A 12,609-nucleotide genomic window follows, 5' to 3' on the forward strand; every position below is an offset into this window, starting at 1 on the left:
GTGTGGGGGTTGGTGTGTGTGTGGGGGTTGGTGTGTGTGTGGGGGTTGGTGTGTGTGTGGGGGTTGGTGTGTGTGTGGGGGTTGGTGTGTGTGTGTGGGGGGTGGTGGTGTGTGTGTGGGGTGGTGTGTGTGTGGGGTGGTGGTGTGTGTGTGTGTGTGGTGTGTGTGTGGGGTGGTGGTGTGTGTGGGGTGGTTGGTGTGTGTGTGTGGGGTGGTGGTGTGTGTGTGTGTGGGGTGGTGGTGTGTGTGTGTGTGTGTGGGGTGGTGGTGTGTGTGTGTGTGTGGGGTGGTGGTGTGTGTGTGGGGTGGTGGTGTGTGTGTGTGGGGTGGTGGTGTGTGTGTGTGGGGTGGTGGTGTGTGTGTGTGGGGTGGTGGTGTGTGTGTGTGCGGGGTGGTGGTGTGTGTGTGTGCGGGGTGGTGGTGTGTGTGTGTGCGGGGTGGTGGTGTGTGTGTGTGCGGGGTGGTGGTGTGTGTGTGTGCGGGGTGGTGGTGTGTGTGTGTGCGGGGTGGTGGTGTGTGTGTGTGCGGGGTGGTGGTGTGTGTGTGTGCCGGGTGGTGGTGTGTGTGTGTGCCGGGTGGTGGTGTGTGTGTGTGCCGGGTGGTGGTGTGTGTGTGTGCCGGGTGGTGGTGTGTGTGCCGGGTGGTGGTGTGTGTGCCGGGTGGTGGTGTGTGTGCCGGGTGGTGGTGTGTGTGCCGGGTGGTGGTGTGTGTGCGGGGTGGTGGTGTGTGTGCGGGGTGGTGGTGTGTGTGCGAGGTGGTGGTGTGTGTGCGGGGTGGTGGTGTGTGTGCGGGGTGGTGGTGTGTCTGTGCGGGGTGGTGTTGTCTGTGCGGGGTGGTGTTGTCTGTGCGGGGTGGTGGTGTGTGTGTGCGGGGTGGTGGTGTGTGTGTGTGCGGGGTGGTGGTGTGTGTGTGTGCGGGGTGGTGGTGTGTGTGTGTGCGGGGTGGTGGTGTGTGTGTGTGCGGGGTGGTGGTGTGTGTGTGTGCGGGGTGGTGGTGTGTGTGTGTGCGGGGTGGTGGTGTGTGTGTGTGCGGGGTGGTGGTGTGTGTGTGTGCGGGGTGGTGGTGTGTGTGTGTGCGGGGTGGTGGTGTGTGTGCGGGGTGGTGGTGTGTGTGCGGGGTGGTGGTGTGTGTGCGGGGTGGTGGTGTGTGTGCGGGGTGGTGGTGTGTGTGCCGGGTGGTGGTGTGTGTGCCGGGTGGTGGTGTGTGTGCCGGGTGGTGGTGTGTGTGCCGGGTGGTGGTGTGTGTGCCGGGTGGTGGTGTGTGTGCCGGGTGGTGGTGTGTGTGCGGGGTGGTGGTGTGTGTGCGGGGTGGTGGTGTGTGTGCGGGGTGGTGGTGTGTGTGCGGGGTGGTGGTGTGTGTGCGGGGTGGTGGTGTGTGTGCGGGGTGGTGGTGTGTGTGCGGGGTGGTGGTGTGTGTGCGGGGTGGTGGTGTGTCTGTGCGGGGTGGTGGTGTGTGTGCGGGGTGGTGGTGTGTGTGGGGTGGGGTGGTGTGTGTGTGTGTGTGTGTGGGGTGGTGGTGTGTGTGTGTGTGGGGTGGTGGTGTGTGTGTGTGTGGGGTGGTGGTGTGTGTGTGTGTGTGGGGTGGTGGTGTGTGTGTGTGTGTGTGTGTGTGGGGTGGTGGTGTGTGTGTGTGGGGTGGTGGTGTGTGTGCGGGGGGGTTGTGTGTGTGTGGGGGGGGTTGTGTGTGGGGGGGTTGTGTGTGGGGGGTTGTGTGTGGGGGTGTGTCTGGGTGTGTGTGTGGGGGGGTTGTGGGCATGTAGGGTTGTGTGCATATAGGGTTGTGTGTGTGGGGGGGTTGTGTGTGCAATAAAGAAATAAAAACAGAGGAAGAACAAGTGACTTATGTGTAGGAGAAGCATTATGCTTTTGCATTTCCCTCCATGCCTTGGCCAAAAACAACTGGCATCCTGAGGACTCTGTCTGGTTCATTAGGTGACTTGAGTGGCAGGCCCTTTTCATTAATACCAGATCCAAAATGTCACATGCAGATGTCGTGTAAGTTACTAAGTTAGAGATTTTTCCGGTGGATACTCTAACTGCAGATTCCTCACATGGCATTACACCGAGTGGGTCACGGAGAAGCCACGATCTCAGATCTATTTGCAACGTGATAGTGGAGAAAGAAACAATAGCAGAAACATGATGTTTTTTATTCCTTGGGAACAGTATGTCTGCTTACAATGCTGCCGCGAGCCTCAAACATTCACCTTGCAACCTTGATGGATACAGAACTGAGGAAGACCTTTCACGGTGGCCTCCCTTTACTGCGATACCTTCGCGAGACATGGATATCCACGCGGTCCTCAAAAAGGTGCGCGCCCATGGCAACAAAATACTTGCAAGATGTTATCGCCCAAATTAAGGGGAGTTAAAGAAGAATTAGACGGATATCCGCATTCCCGTGGTGAGGCATCTCACCCGCACGCCCCATGATCACTATCTGAGCACCAAAAAAAAAAAGTAAACAATGGTGCTCCAATTGGTACATAGCAGAGAGACGCATCAAATAAAGACCCCTCATGACATGGAGGAACGTCCTCCTTTCCTTTAGTTCACCGAGTACGTCACGATACTAGAGCCGTTCGGGTGCTAATATTGGTCAGACGTGTCGGAAGTGCAGCGTCTGGTACCACCCCCTGAGGTGTGTAGTGCTCTGTCTGCCAGAGTACGCAGGCGCGGCTGGGAGCCCCCGGAGGGTGGTTGCTGTGCTCTGTGCTCCCTTCCTGCTCTGCCTAGGCGGCCCGCACCCTTAGGACCAGACTCCACGTTTTTCCCGTAACGCTTGGTGGTCGCCACTCGCGTGTAAGTCGGTTGGCGGGATGTGGCCTCTTGCAAAGAATGCTCAGTCATCGCTGGCCTCAATAAATAGGGAGTTTTTCGGGAAGTGGTGCGCAGTGCTTATAGGGGACACGCCGACCCATAGGCCATACTGCTGCGGAGTGGGCGACAGTCCTTGTTGCCGGAGACGGCGGAAGCCTACAGTCGCGACTCCCATAATACGAAACGAGTCAGCTGCTTCGTTCTGGCGGAGACTCAGGAGCCCCATCCCATGTTAAAGTCAAGTAATCCGTCGGCCTGGACCTGTTCAGGTTATTGTAAAAGGCTTTGACGACCCGCGTGGTGTGGTCGGGCAGTTTCTAAAATACCGTACCTGTCTGGCTCAACAACTTGTTGATTCATTTGCGAGAACAAGCCAAGTCTGCAGCTGGTTCTACCAGCTGCTGGTGGGGCGAGGGAAATAGACTTCGGTGCGCATTGACGGGCCGTGGAGCCGACGTCGGAGAGGGGAGGGAAAGTGAAAGTAAGTGCATGAGGCTTGCAAGGGAGACAGGAGATGGGCACAGCGCGTAACTGTACGTGGTGAACGCGCGCGTCAACATATCCAATCCGGCTTGCAGGCTGCACGTGCCCATCTCCTGTCGCCCTTGAAAGCATAGTCGATGACAATAGGTCTTGCTGGCATCAGCGCTTCGCGCTGCATCGCCAGGTGCGAGACCTAAAAAGGCTGAAATGGCCGGAGAGGTAGCCCTTAATAGTGCCCAGAGCAGAGCCCTGCTGGGCAAGATAAAGAAGAAAGAGGAGAACCTTTGAAAGGGGGGCAGAGAGTGGATCCACAGCCTTTGCTGTGCACCATGCCACAAATTTGTTCCACATGCAGGCGTATACTGTTTTTGTGGAGGGACGCCTGGCTGCCAGAATCACATCACAGACTTCAGGAGGCAAGTCAAATGGCCTCAACTGTCGCCGCTCAATCTCCACACATGTAGGTTGAGACTGGACAGGTTCGGGTGGAGGACCGTCCCCTGCTGCTGCGACAGAAGGTCCTCCTGAAGAGGCAGACGAATCGGGGGATCGACTGACATGCTGAGTAGCTCAGGATACCAATATCTTCGTGCCCAGTCCGGAGCCACAAGGATGACTTGGGCCCGGTCTCGCCTGATCTTCAGCACTCTGGGCAGAAGTGGTATAGGCAGAAAGGCATACAACAGAACACAGCTCCACTTGCGATGAAAAGCGTCGCCGAGCGAGTGCCACCTTGGAAATTCCAACGCGCAGAACTGATGACATTGCGCGTTCTCTTCGGTGGCGAATAGATCTAACCAAGGCTCTCCCCACTGCTGAAAGAGACCTTGCGCCACATCCGGGTTCAGACGCCATTCGTGATCCACCATGCACCGGCGGATGAGTTCGTCAACCCTGGCGATCAGTGAACCTGCCAGGTGTTAAACCACCAGGGTGACGCCCTGGTGCTCCAGCCGCAAAGGGTCCACGACCCCATCCCTGCCTGGTTTGTTGCAGTACCTCATGGCGGTGGTGTTGTCCGTGAACACCTGCATTACACTTCCCGGGGCAGAGGGAAGGAATGCCTTCAGTGCAAGTCGGATCGCTCACAGCTCCAGAAGTTTGATATGGAGCTGGGACTCCGCTGGAGACCAGAGGCCTCTGATCTCCCGCTCTCCCATGTGGCTCCCCCCATCCGAGGAGGGACGCATTCGTCACCACTACGTGCTCCGGTTGGGGTAGGGAGAGAGATCTGCTGCTGACCCAATCGGGGTTCGTGAGCCACCACTGCAACTAACTCGCAGTGCCCTCAGAGATCAGGACATGGTCGGACAGGTTGCCTTGATGCTGTTGTTGTAATTAGCAGAAGCCATCCTGTATTTAGAGACTATCTTGTCCGTTTTGTGGAATCCATTTTGTATTTGTCAGCCATTTTGTTTGCCATGTGCTACCATGTGCTGTCCTACCTTCCTGTTAACTGCTCTTGAAATCTGCCTAGAGACGAGATATATTTAGCCTTTATTGCTCCGCACATGCTCAGTTGAGCTTGCAGCTGTCCCCAGTCTGTAACTGTCAGGATATGTTCACCAGAATTAACTGTTAGCTACTCCCATTTGTTGAATGTGCATTTTCTGTATGACCTTATATGTACCTAAGACCAGCATTTTGTACTTGTACCGCCTTCATCTGAGCCCCTGTGTGGGTATAAAAGGACCAAGCTCTTTCCATTCAGTGTGCTACTTCATACATTACCGAAGGGTGCTGTGTGAATGTAGTTCCACGTCATGAGGTTTAATAAACTCTGTATTTTCTATTCCAGCTTCCGTGCCCACTTCTTTCTATTGGTCTGAGGACTCTGTGCAGAGAAGGGAGAACCCCTAGCACTGGTAGGCCTTGCTGAGGCCCACTACTACAAATTGGTGCCCAACGCACGGCTCATCGGCGACTCGGATGCCCGAAGGACTGGTCGAAACGAAGGATTGGAATCTCGCTTTGGACGCGATAGCTGCCTGAGTAGACCAGAGTCTTGGCAACCACTGTGTTTTTCCTTTTTTTCTGATTTGACCATCCAGGTGGCGCCGGTCCTCGACAGATCTCTTCTGCTGATTCGCCGTGCAGTGACCATTTGGTCGATTTGAGAATTTGGCAACTGTACATAATTTAAAAGACGTATGGCGCTCTCTTCATTCTGACATACCTGGTTACACATATTATTCAGCGCCTCACAAACTTTGCTTCCGCATTGATATGGTTTGGGCAACTGATAAAATAATTTCTAACAGCACTATAGAAATATGCCCCCGCGTATCATCCGACCATAATCCTATTTTACTGATATTTGATTATTTAGAAAGCCAAACTACTCCAAGATTGTTTTCTTTTCCCCGTTATTTATTATCAGATGCTGTTTATATCTCTCAGCTTAAACTACACTTGGGTGAATTTATTAAAATTAATCTTAATTCGGCATCCCATATACTTGTTTGGGATACTTGCAAGGCAAGCATTAGAGGTCATGCGCAACAATATATACTCAAACAAAACTCTGAACGCCGGATTGCCAATAATAAATTGATATCGGATATTACGGCACAAGAAACGTTATTGGCTGAGGCACTACGAATATGCTCCCCAGATACGTTAGAAATTGGGCTAAAACTAGGATCTCTTAAGTCTAATCTCAAGTTAACTTTGATTGAAAAGAGCTGCGCCAAGCTACATAAATCTAAAATTCTGCATTATGAAGGAGGGGACAAAATTGGTAAAATACTGGCCGTCAAAGTAGCTGACGACAGAGCACAGACTCTCATTAAAAATATTAAGGGCCCAAATCAAATTATTTATAATCAACCAGCGGAGATATTGGCGCAATGTGCGCAGTATTACCGTACCCTGTATACCCCCGAGAATCAAACCTCTACTCCTGATATTTTAGATTATTTGGAAAGTAATATAAAGGAAAAATTTAATTTACCAGGTTTAGAGCATTTATCTGATGACATTACTGAGTTAGAGGTAAGACAAGCTATCTTATCTGTACCTATCGGAAAAGCTTCAGGGGAAGATTCTATCCCGGCGGAAATTTATAAAAGCTGTATCGAAGAAATAATTCAACTCTTCTTATTAGTAATTCAATCTATAGGGGTAACCGGGATTGCTCCAAATTCTTGGAATATTGCGAAAATTATCTTTTTTCTTAAAAAAGACAAACCAGCAGATGAATGTGGTTCATACAGACCCATATCTTGGATCAATACAGATGCTAAGATTTTTGCTAAAATTTTGGCAAATAGGTTGGCCCCCGATTATACCGGAAATTGTAAACGTACAACAACACGGATTTGTACTAGGCAGGGATACCACGACGCACATCAACACAGCTATTACAGTTTTTGATATGGCTAAGACGGAATTCACCCCACTCGGTATGATTTTATTAGATGCCGAAAAGGCTTTCGACCGAGTGGGGTGGGATTATCTCTGGTTTGTGCTGTCTTTTTTTGGTTTCGGGGTAAAATCTTTAGTTGGATCCAGGCCCTTTACGATCAACCCACGGCTAAGATCAGCTACGCCGGTTTGTCATCTTTTTCCTTTACAATCTCTTGGGGTATCAGGTAGGGGTGCCCTTTGTCACCCCTGCTCTTTGCTTTGTCAATGGAGCCTTTTCTTTCTGCACTCCAGGCTCAACCCAGGATTATTCCATTCCAGTCTGGGCTTCATCGGCTGAAACCTATCGCTTATGCGGATATCGCGATATATTCTACCGATATCACACCAGCATTGGAGGGTATAATGGTTGAAGCCAATAGATTTGGAAATGTCTCCGGCTATAAATTAAATAAGAATAAAACCCAAATAGTGGTTAACTACAAACCTTTGGGAGATGTTTCTGGGATATGTAGGGCTGCCAATTACTTAGGAGTAAAGATTTCAGCTAAAATCAGGGATATAATCCCTTTAAATTACGATGTGCTTATAAAAACAACTGAGGTGCAACTACAAAAATGGCATAAACTCCCCCTGAACATTATTAGTAGAATTAATTTGATTAAAATGAAAATCTTGCCGAAATTTCTCTACGTATTTCGTTCTATTCCTTTTGCACTTAATGTTTTTTTAAAAAGCTCGACAGAATTTTCTGCAGTTTTATCTGGGGATATTGGAAAGTGCGCAGATCCTTGGCTAATTTGAAAGGATCAGTAGAGACAGGGGGACTTAATTTCCCAGATTTTAAACTATTTTTGGGCTACCTTTATTGGTCGCCTCCGTTCCCTGCTCAATCCTGATCTACAATTTTTTTATCATACCATTATGTTAAAATTAGATGCGAGAATGTTTTTGTTTAGATTGAATGACCCAAACTACTTCAAAAAAGTCAAATTTAAGACCGCGAGAGACATAGCCAAGATCTGGTTTAATATTTTATTTTTTTGCAAAACCACCTTTTTTCATGCTAAATTACGAATTTGGGGAAATCCAGGGCTTCCTGGGATATTTAATGACAGCTGGACTAACGCTTGGTCTACTCACGGTATTTTAAACATTGGGTGATCTTTATGGTGGTGATGGCTTTCTAGAATTTGGGGCACTTAAAAATTGATATCATTAAACTGAGGTCATGAGGTTTAAATATATTCAAATATACGATTATCTGATCTGTCGGGTAAAAGTTATGAAGATTTCAGATTCTGACATATGGGAGTGTTTTTACTCTTCTAATATGAAATCATCAATAAGTACAGGATATAACTGCTTGATTTCTTATATAAAGCAAGATTGTTCTAAATTAGCAGAGAAATGGAGTTCCAAACTGGGGCTGACTATATAATCAGAACAAATTGCTCATTCTCTTTCAAAAATTAATAATGTAGTCCAATCAGCGAGTCTTAGATTGCAACAATTTAAAACTGTGTTTGTTATATCATACTCCCAAAGTGATTCTCAAGTGGTCTTCAAATGTTTTATATTATGATCGTACTAAATGTCCTAAATGTGATACCGTAGGTGCCAACATAGAACATATGTTATTTTCATGTCCATCGTTAAGGGAGTTTTGGCTTGCTTTGGATAAGGTGCTGAATATGAAATTTGTGAAACCCCCGTTACTTTCTGCTCTAACTGTACTTTTAGATGTACATGATGCTACCTTTCCTCAGCAGGCTTTAATTACTATATTACTATCTTGCGCCAAACTTATTATAGCACGAGCCTAGATCTCCCCACAACCACCTCATATCACACAATGGTGGTCTTTGGTTAATGAAAGTCATGGCATGGAAGCGGCCTTGGCTCGAATCAGAGGTATTAGGTTTTTACATAAATTTGAGAAAATATGGGGTAACTATTTAAATTTGGATCTCTTAAATGGTATGGTATTGTTTGTTTATATTCTTTTAGCTGAAATTATGGTCTGCCATTCTGTATGTATTTATCTGTATATTTTATGTCATGATTGATTCATTAGGGATATCTTTGTCATGTTTACTCTTTGTGCTGATAATAAAAAGAAAAAAAAAAAAAGAATTTGGCAGTTGGAACCTGGACACCATTTGATTGGTAAGAGTCGTTATTATTATTATTATTATTATTATAATTGCATTTATTGAGCGCACAGCTACCCGGAGGTTTCCCGGCGCTAAAGGCAAACAAAAGGTGAGCTAAGTAGAGAAGGAATGAGCACGCATTTTAAGAATTAAAAAGCCAGGTCTTAATTCCTTTACGGAATTTCAGGTAGCAAATTTCAGATCGCAGGGATTGAGGCATAGAGTTCCATAGGGAGGGTGCAAGTAGCGCAAACGAGCGACCGCCCATTTTGGCTTTGTTGAAACGAGGGGTCTGAAACTTGTTTTGCGTGGAGGATCTCAGAGTGCGCGAAGGAACATAGTGCTGTACTAAAGAGGACACATATTTCGGGGCTTTACCAGTTTTGATATGGTGCATTATGCAGAGAGCTTTAAATTTCACTCGGCTCTCAATGCGCAGCCAGTGCAGCTTGCGCAGATGGACGGCGGCCGAGGACCTGGCAGGCAAGTTACAGATAAGGCGAACTGCCATGTTCTGAACCACCTGCAATTTCTTTATGACCTCCTTACAGGCACCCAGGAGCAGAATGTTCCCGTAGTCCATCCGTGAGGTGACAAGGGCCTGGACTACGGTCCTCAGGGTGTCAGCTGGAAGCATCCACGTAATTTTTCTCAGCCACCTTACGATGGTAATGCAGGTGGCTGAGACTTTTACAACATGTTGCTTCATTGACAGCTGGTTGTCAAGAAGGACCCCGAGGTTGCGGGCTGTGGCTGAAGGGGTAGGGATAGGGCCCATCTGATGAGGCCAATGTTGAGGGCCCCAGAGCGATGAATTTGGGCCAAATAGAAGCAACTCCGTTTTGTCACCATTGAGTTTTAATTTATGTCTATGCATCCAGTTGGTAATTTGTTCCAGACCAGACTGCAGGGAAGACGTGGGGAGATGTTTATTTGTGGATAGAGAGTAGACGATTTGCGTATCGTCAGCGTAAGAATAGATCGTGAGACCTGCTTGCTCCGCCAAGAAAGCTAGAGGACTCACATAAAGATTAAAGAAAAGGGGACTAAGAATAGAACCCTGGGGAACACCATGAGGGGAAGTGAAGATGAGGAGACAGAGGTAGAGGAAAAGACTTGAAAGGTGCGGTTAGAAAGAAAACTAGCAATCCAGGCAAGGGCAGGGCCGTCTATACCCACAGATTTCAAGGTGGACAACAGGATGGAAAGGAAGACGGTGTCAAATGCAGCACTCAAGTCTAACAGAATGAGTGCCACTGTCTCCCCGTTGTCCACTTGTCTTCTGATGGACTGTCACACCAAGAAGCGTGGTCTCAGTGGAGAAGCCAGCCCTGAACCCGGATTGAGAGCAGTGAAGAAAACTAAAGGATTCAACATAAGAGGTGAGAAGAGAGTTAACGTGCTTTTCAAGAATTTTAGAGTAGCATGAAAGCAAAGAGATGGGACGGAAGTTGGAGGGATTATTTGGGTCCGCGTTGGCCTTTTTAATCAATGGAACCACCATCGCATGTTTCCATTCTTTGGGAACCGTGGCTTCAACCAATGAAGCATTCAGGAGATCAAGGATGATCTGAAGTATGGATGGATCGAGGGTGCACAGTATTTGTGGAGGCATGGGATCAAGGGGAGAGCCAGTTTTTATTTCGTGTAGATATTTTTGAAAAAGCAAAGGCGAGATCAGCTCCCAGGAGTGGAGTTGGGGAGCAATGGGAGTTAGACTAGATGCATCGACGGAGCAGGGACTGGGCAATTGAGAATCAGGAATGGGGGAGTAAGTAGAAGGAGCGCTAAAATTAGCATAGATTTTATCTATTTTCTCCAGGAAAAAGTTTGCCAGGGCGTTACATTGTTCTGTGTCCAAGCAGGGGTCTTTAGGTACAGACGACATGCCTGCAAGATCTTTTACAACTTTGAACAAGGCCTTAGGTCGATTTTGGGCATTAAGTATGGTAGTATTAGCATGATTAGCTCTGGCGGTATCACAGGCAGAATGGTATGCAAGAAGGGCGGCCTTATACCTTTTTTTCTCATCCGTGCAGTAGTTGGAGCGCCAGATACGTTCCAGTTTCTTGCAACGAGATTTTTCCTGGCGGAGTGAGTCATTAAACCAGGGAGCCGGTGGATGATGAATATGGGGCTTATTTCTCTGGGTTGGGAGGCAAGAATCTAAGGCTGATATCAGCCAAGAGCTGACAGCAGACACCTCCTTAGTAGTAACGATGGGAAGCATAGGATTAGAATTCTCAAGGCAGATATTCAGTTTGCCATTATCTAATCGTTTCCAGTTCCTGCTGGCGTTATGAGGATGTAAGCTAGTAGAGGAGTTGTGATGATCAGAAATATTGATTGAAAAATCAATGATGAAATGATCGGACCAGATAACAGGTGAAGAAGAGTGGCAGGTGATGCAATTAAGATTGGAGATAATGGGATCTAGTAGATTACCAGCTTTATGGGTAGGGCTAGAGTTATGCAGGTGAAGATCTAAGGCGGCTAAATCCTGTAGTAGGCGCGTGCTAATGGGGCAAGATGCATGATTAAAATGAATATTTAAATCTCCCACTATTAGGAAATTAGTGGATTGTAACATCAGAGGGGCAATGAGCTCTGGGAAAGAGGAAGCCCATGCACAGGCCGAGCCAGGGGGACGATAAATAAGGGTTCCAGTCAGAGTAAAGTTGGGAGAGAGTAGGAGTTTGAAGAGACCAGCTTCACAACTGGGAAAATCAAGATCTTCCCATTTGCAAGAGAATTCTCTTTTAAAGATTACAGCAATACCTCCGCCGTCCTTGAGTACACGGTTTCTCCCCACAAAGGTGTAGTTGTTGGGGAGAGCCATGGCAATGTCCGGTCCGGAACTCTCGTTTAACCATGTTTCCGTTACGAACATGGCTGCTGGTCTAGATGACTCAAGGATGACTCAAGGAGGTCAAAGATGTCTCGCTTATGTTTAGAGAGAGATCGGCAATTTATACTAATAAAGGCCAGATCAGGACATGCTTTGAGCGAAATAGAGGAAAAATGATGAGTGACTCAATAGAGCAGAGCGGGAATATGTTATGTGACCAGGGGCAGAGGGAATGGCCCCTGGTCCCGTCCTGGCGCGGACTGGCGCAGACGGGCAGGACTTTGGCACGACTTCGGCGCGAAGTCGGCGCTCCCGCTGCGCTCGTCCGCTGCGCTTCCGCCATTGCGTCATTAAATACCCAGAGGAGAGAAACTCACTAGCCCGCTAACCTGCCAATTGACCAGCAGGGCGGAAGTGAGGATGTGAGGCCGGATGGAGGAAGTAGCGCTCGTGTGGCCCCGCCGCTGCAAATGGCACAAGCCGTGGCGGATCGGTGCCAGGAGCGAAAGATAATATCAGGCCAAGGAAAGAGCGTTGCGCCGAGGAGCGGCGTTCAGATAAAGGTATATTTGTTATTAAAATCAACAATTATACAAATTACGCGTTGCGCTAAGAAGCGGCAAACAAAGTATAAAACACAGAGCGGTATTTTTAAAATTGTAGATAATGAATGCGCAGAGCCTCAGCGGCCTGTCTCACCAGCTGTCAGCTGTCTGCGGCACTTGCTGTTGGTTTTTAATGCCTTGGATTGGTAAGGTAGTTTAGTAACACTTGCTGCAGCTTTTGATTTGTATGACTGGCCCGCATTCGTATTTGTATGTATGCGATATATATGAATTGCAATTTAAATAGGCAGGTAATGAAGAGATTTTTTAGGTCTCGCCTGTCGATGCGCATGCGCATCGAGCAAGCGAGACTATAGGGGCTCATCCACTCT

At 48.2% G+C, this 12,609-nt stretch overlaps 1 protein-coding gene across 12 annotated transcripts in view; it reads right to left on the reverse strand.

Annotated features, from left to right (window-relative positions):
• RC3H1 (ring finger and CCCH-type domains 1) overlaps positions 1-12,609 on the reverse strand; it is an 885,277-nt gene that overhangs the window by 74,164 nt on the left and 798,504 nt on the right. The window lies entirely within an intron of this gene.

Source organism: Lissotriton helveticus, chromosome 1_1, assembly GCF_964261635.1.
Source record: "Lissotriton helveticus chromosome 1_1, aLisHel1.1, whole genome shotgun sequence".
Taxonomy (NCBI): domain Eukaryota; kingdom Metazoa; phylum Chordata; class Amphibia; order Caudata; family Salamandridae; genus Lissotriton; species Lissotriton helveticus.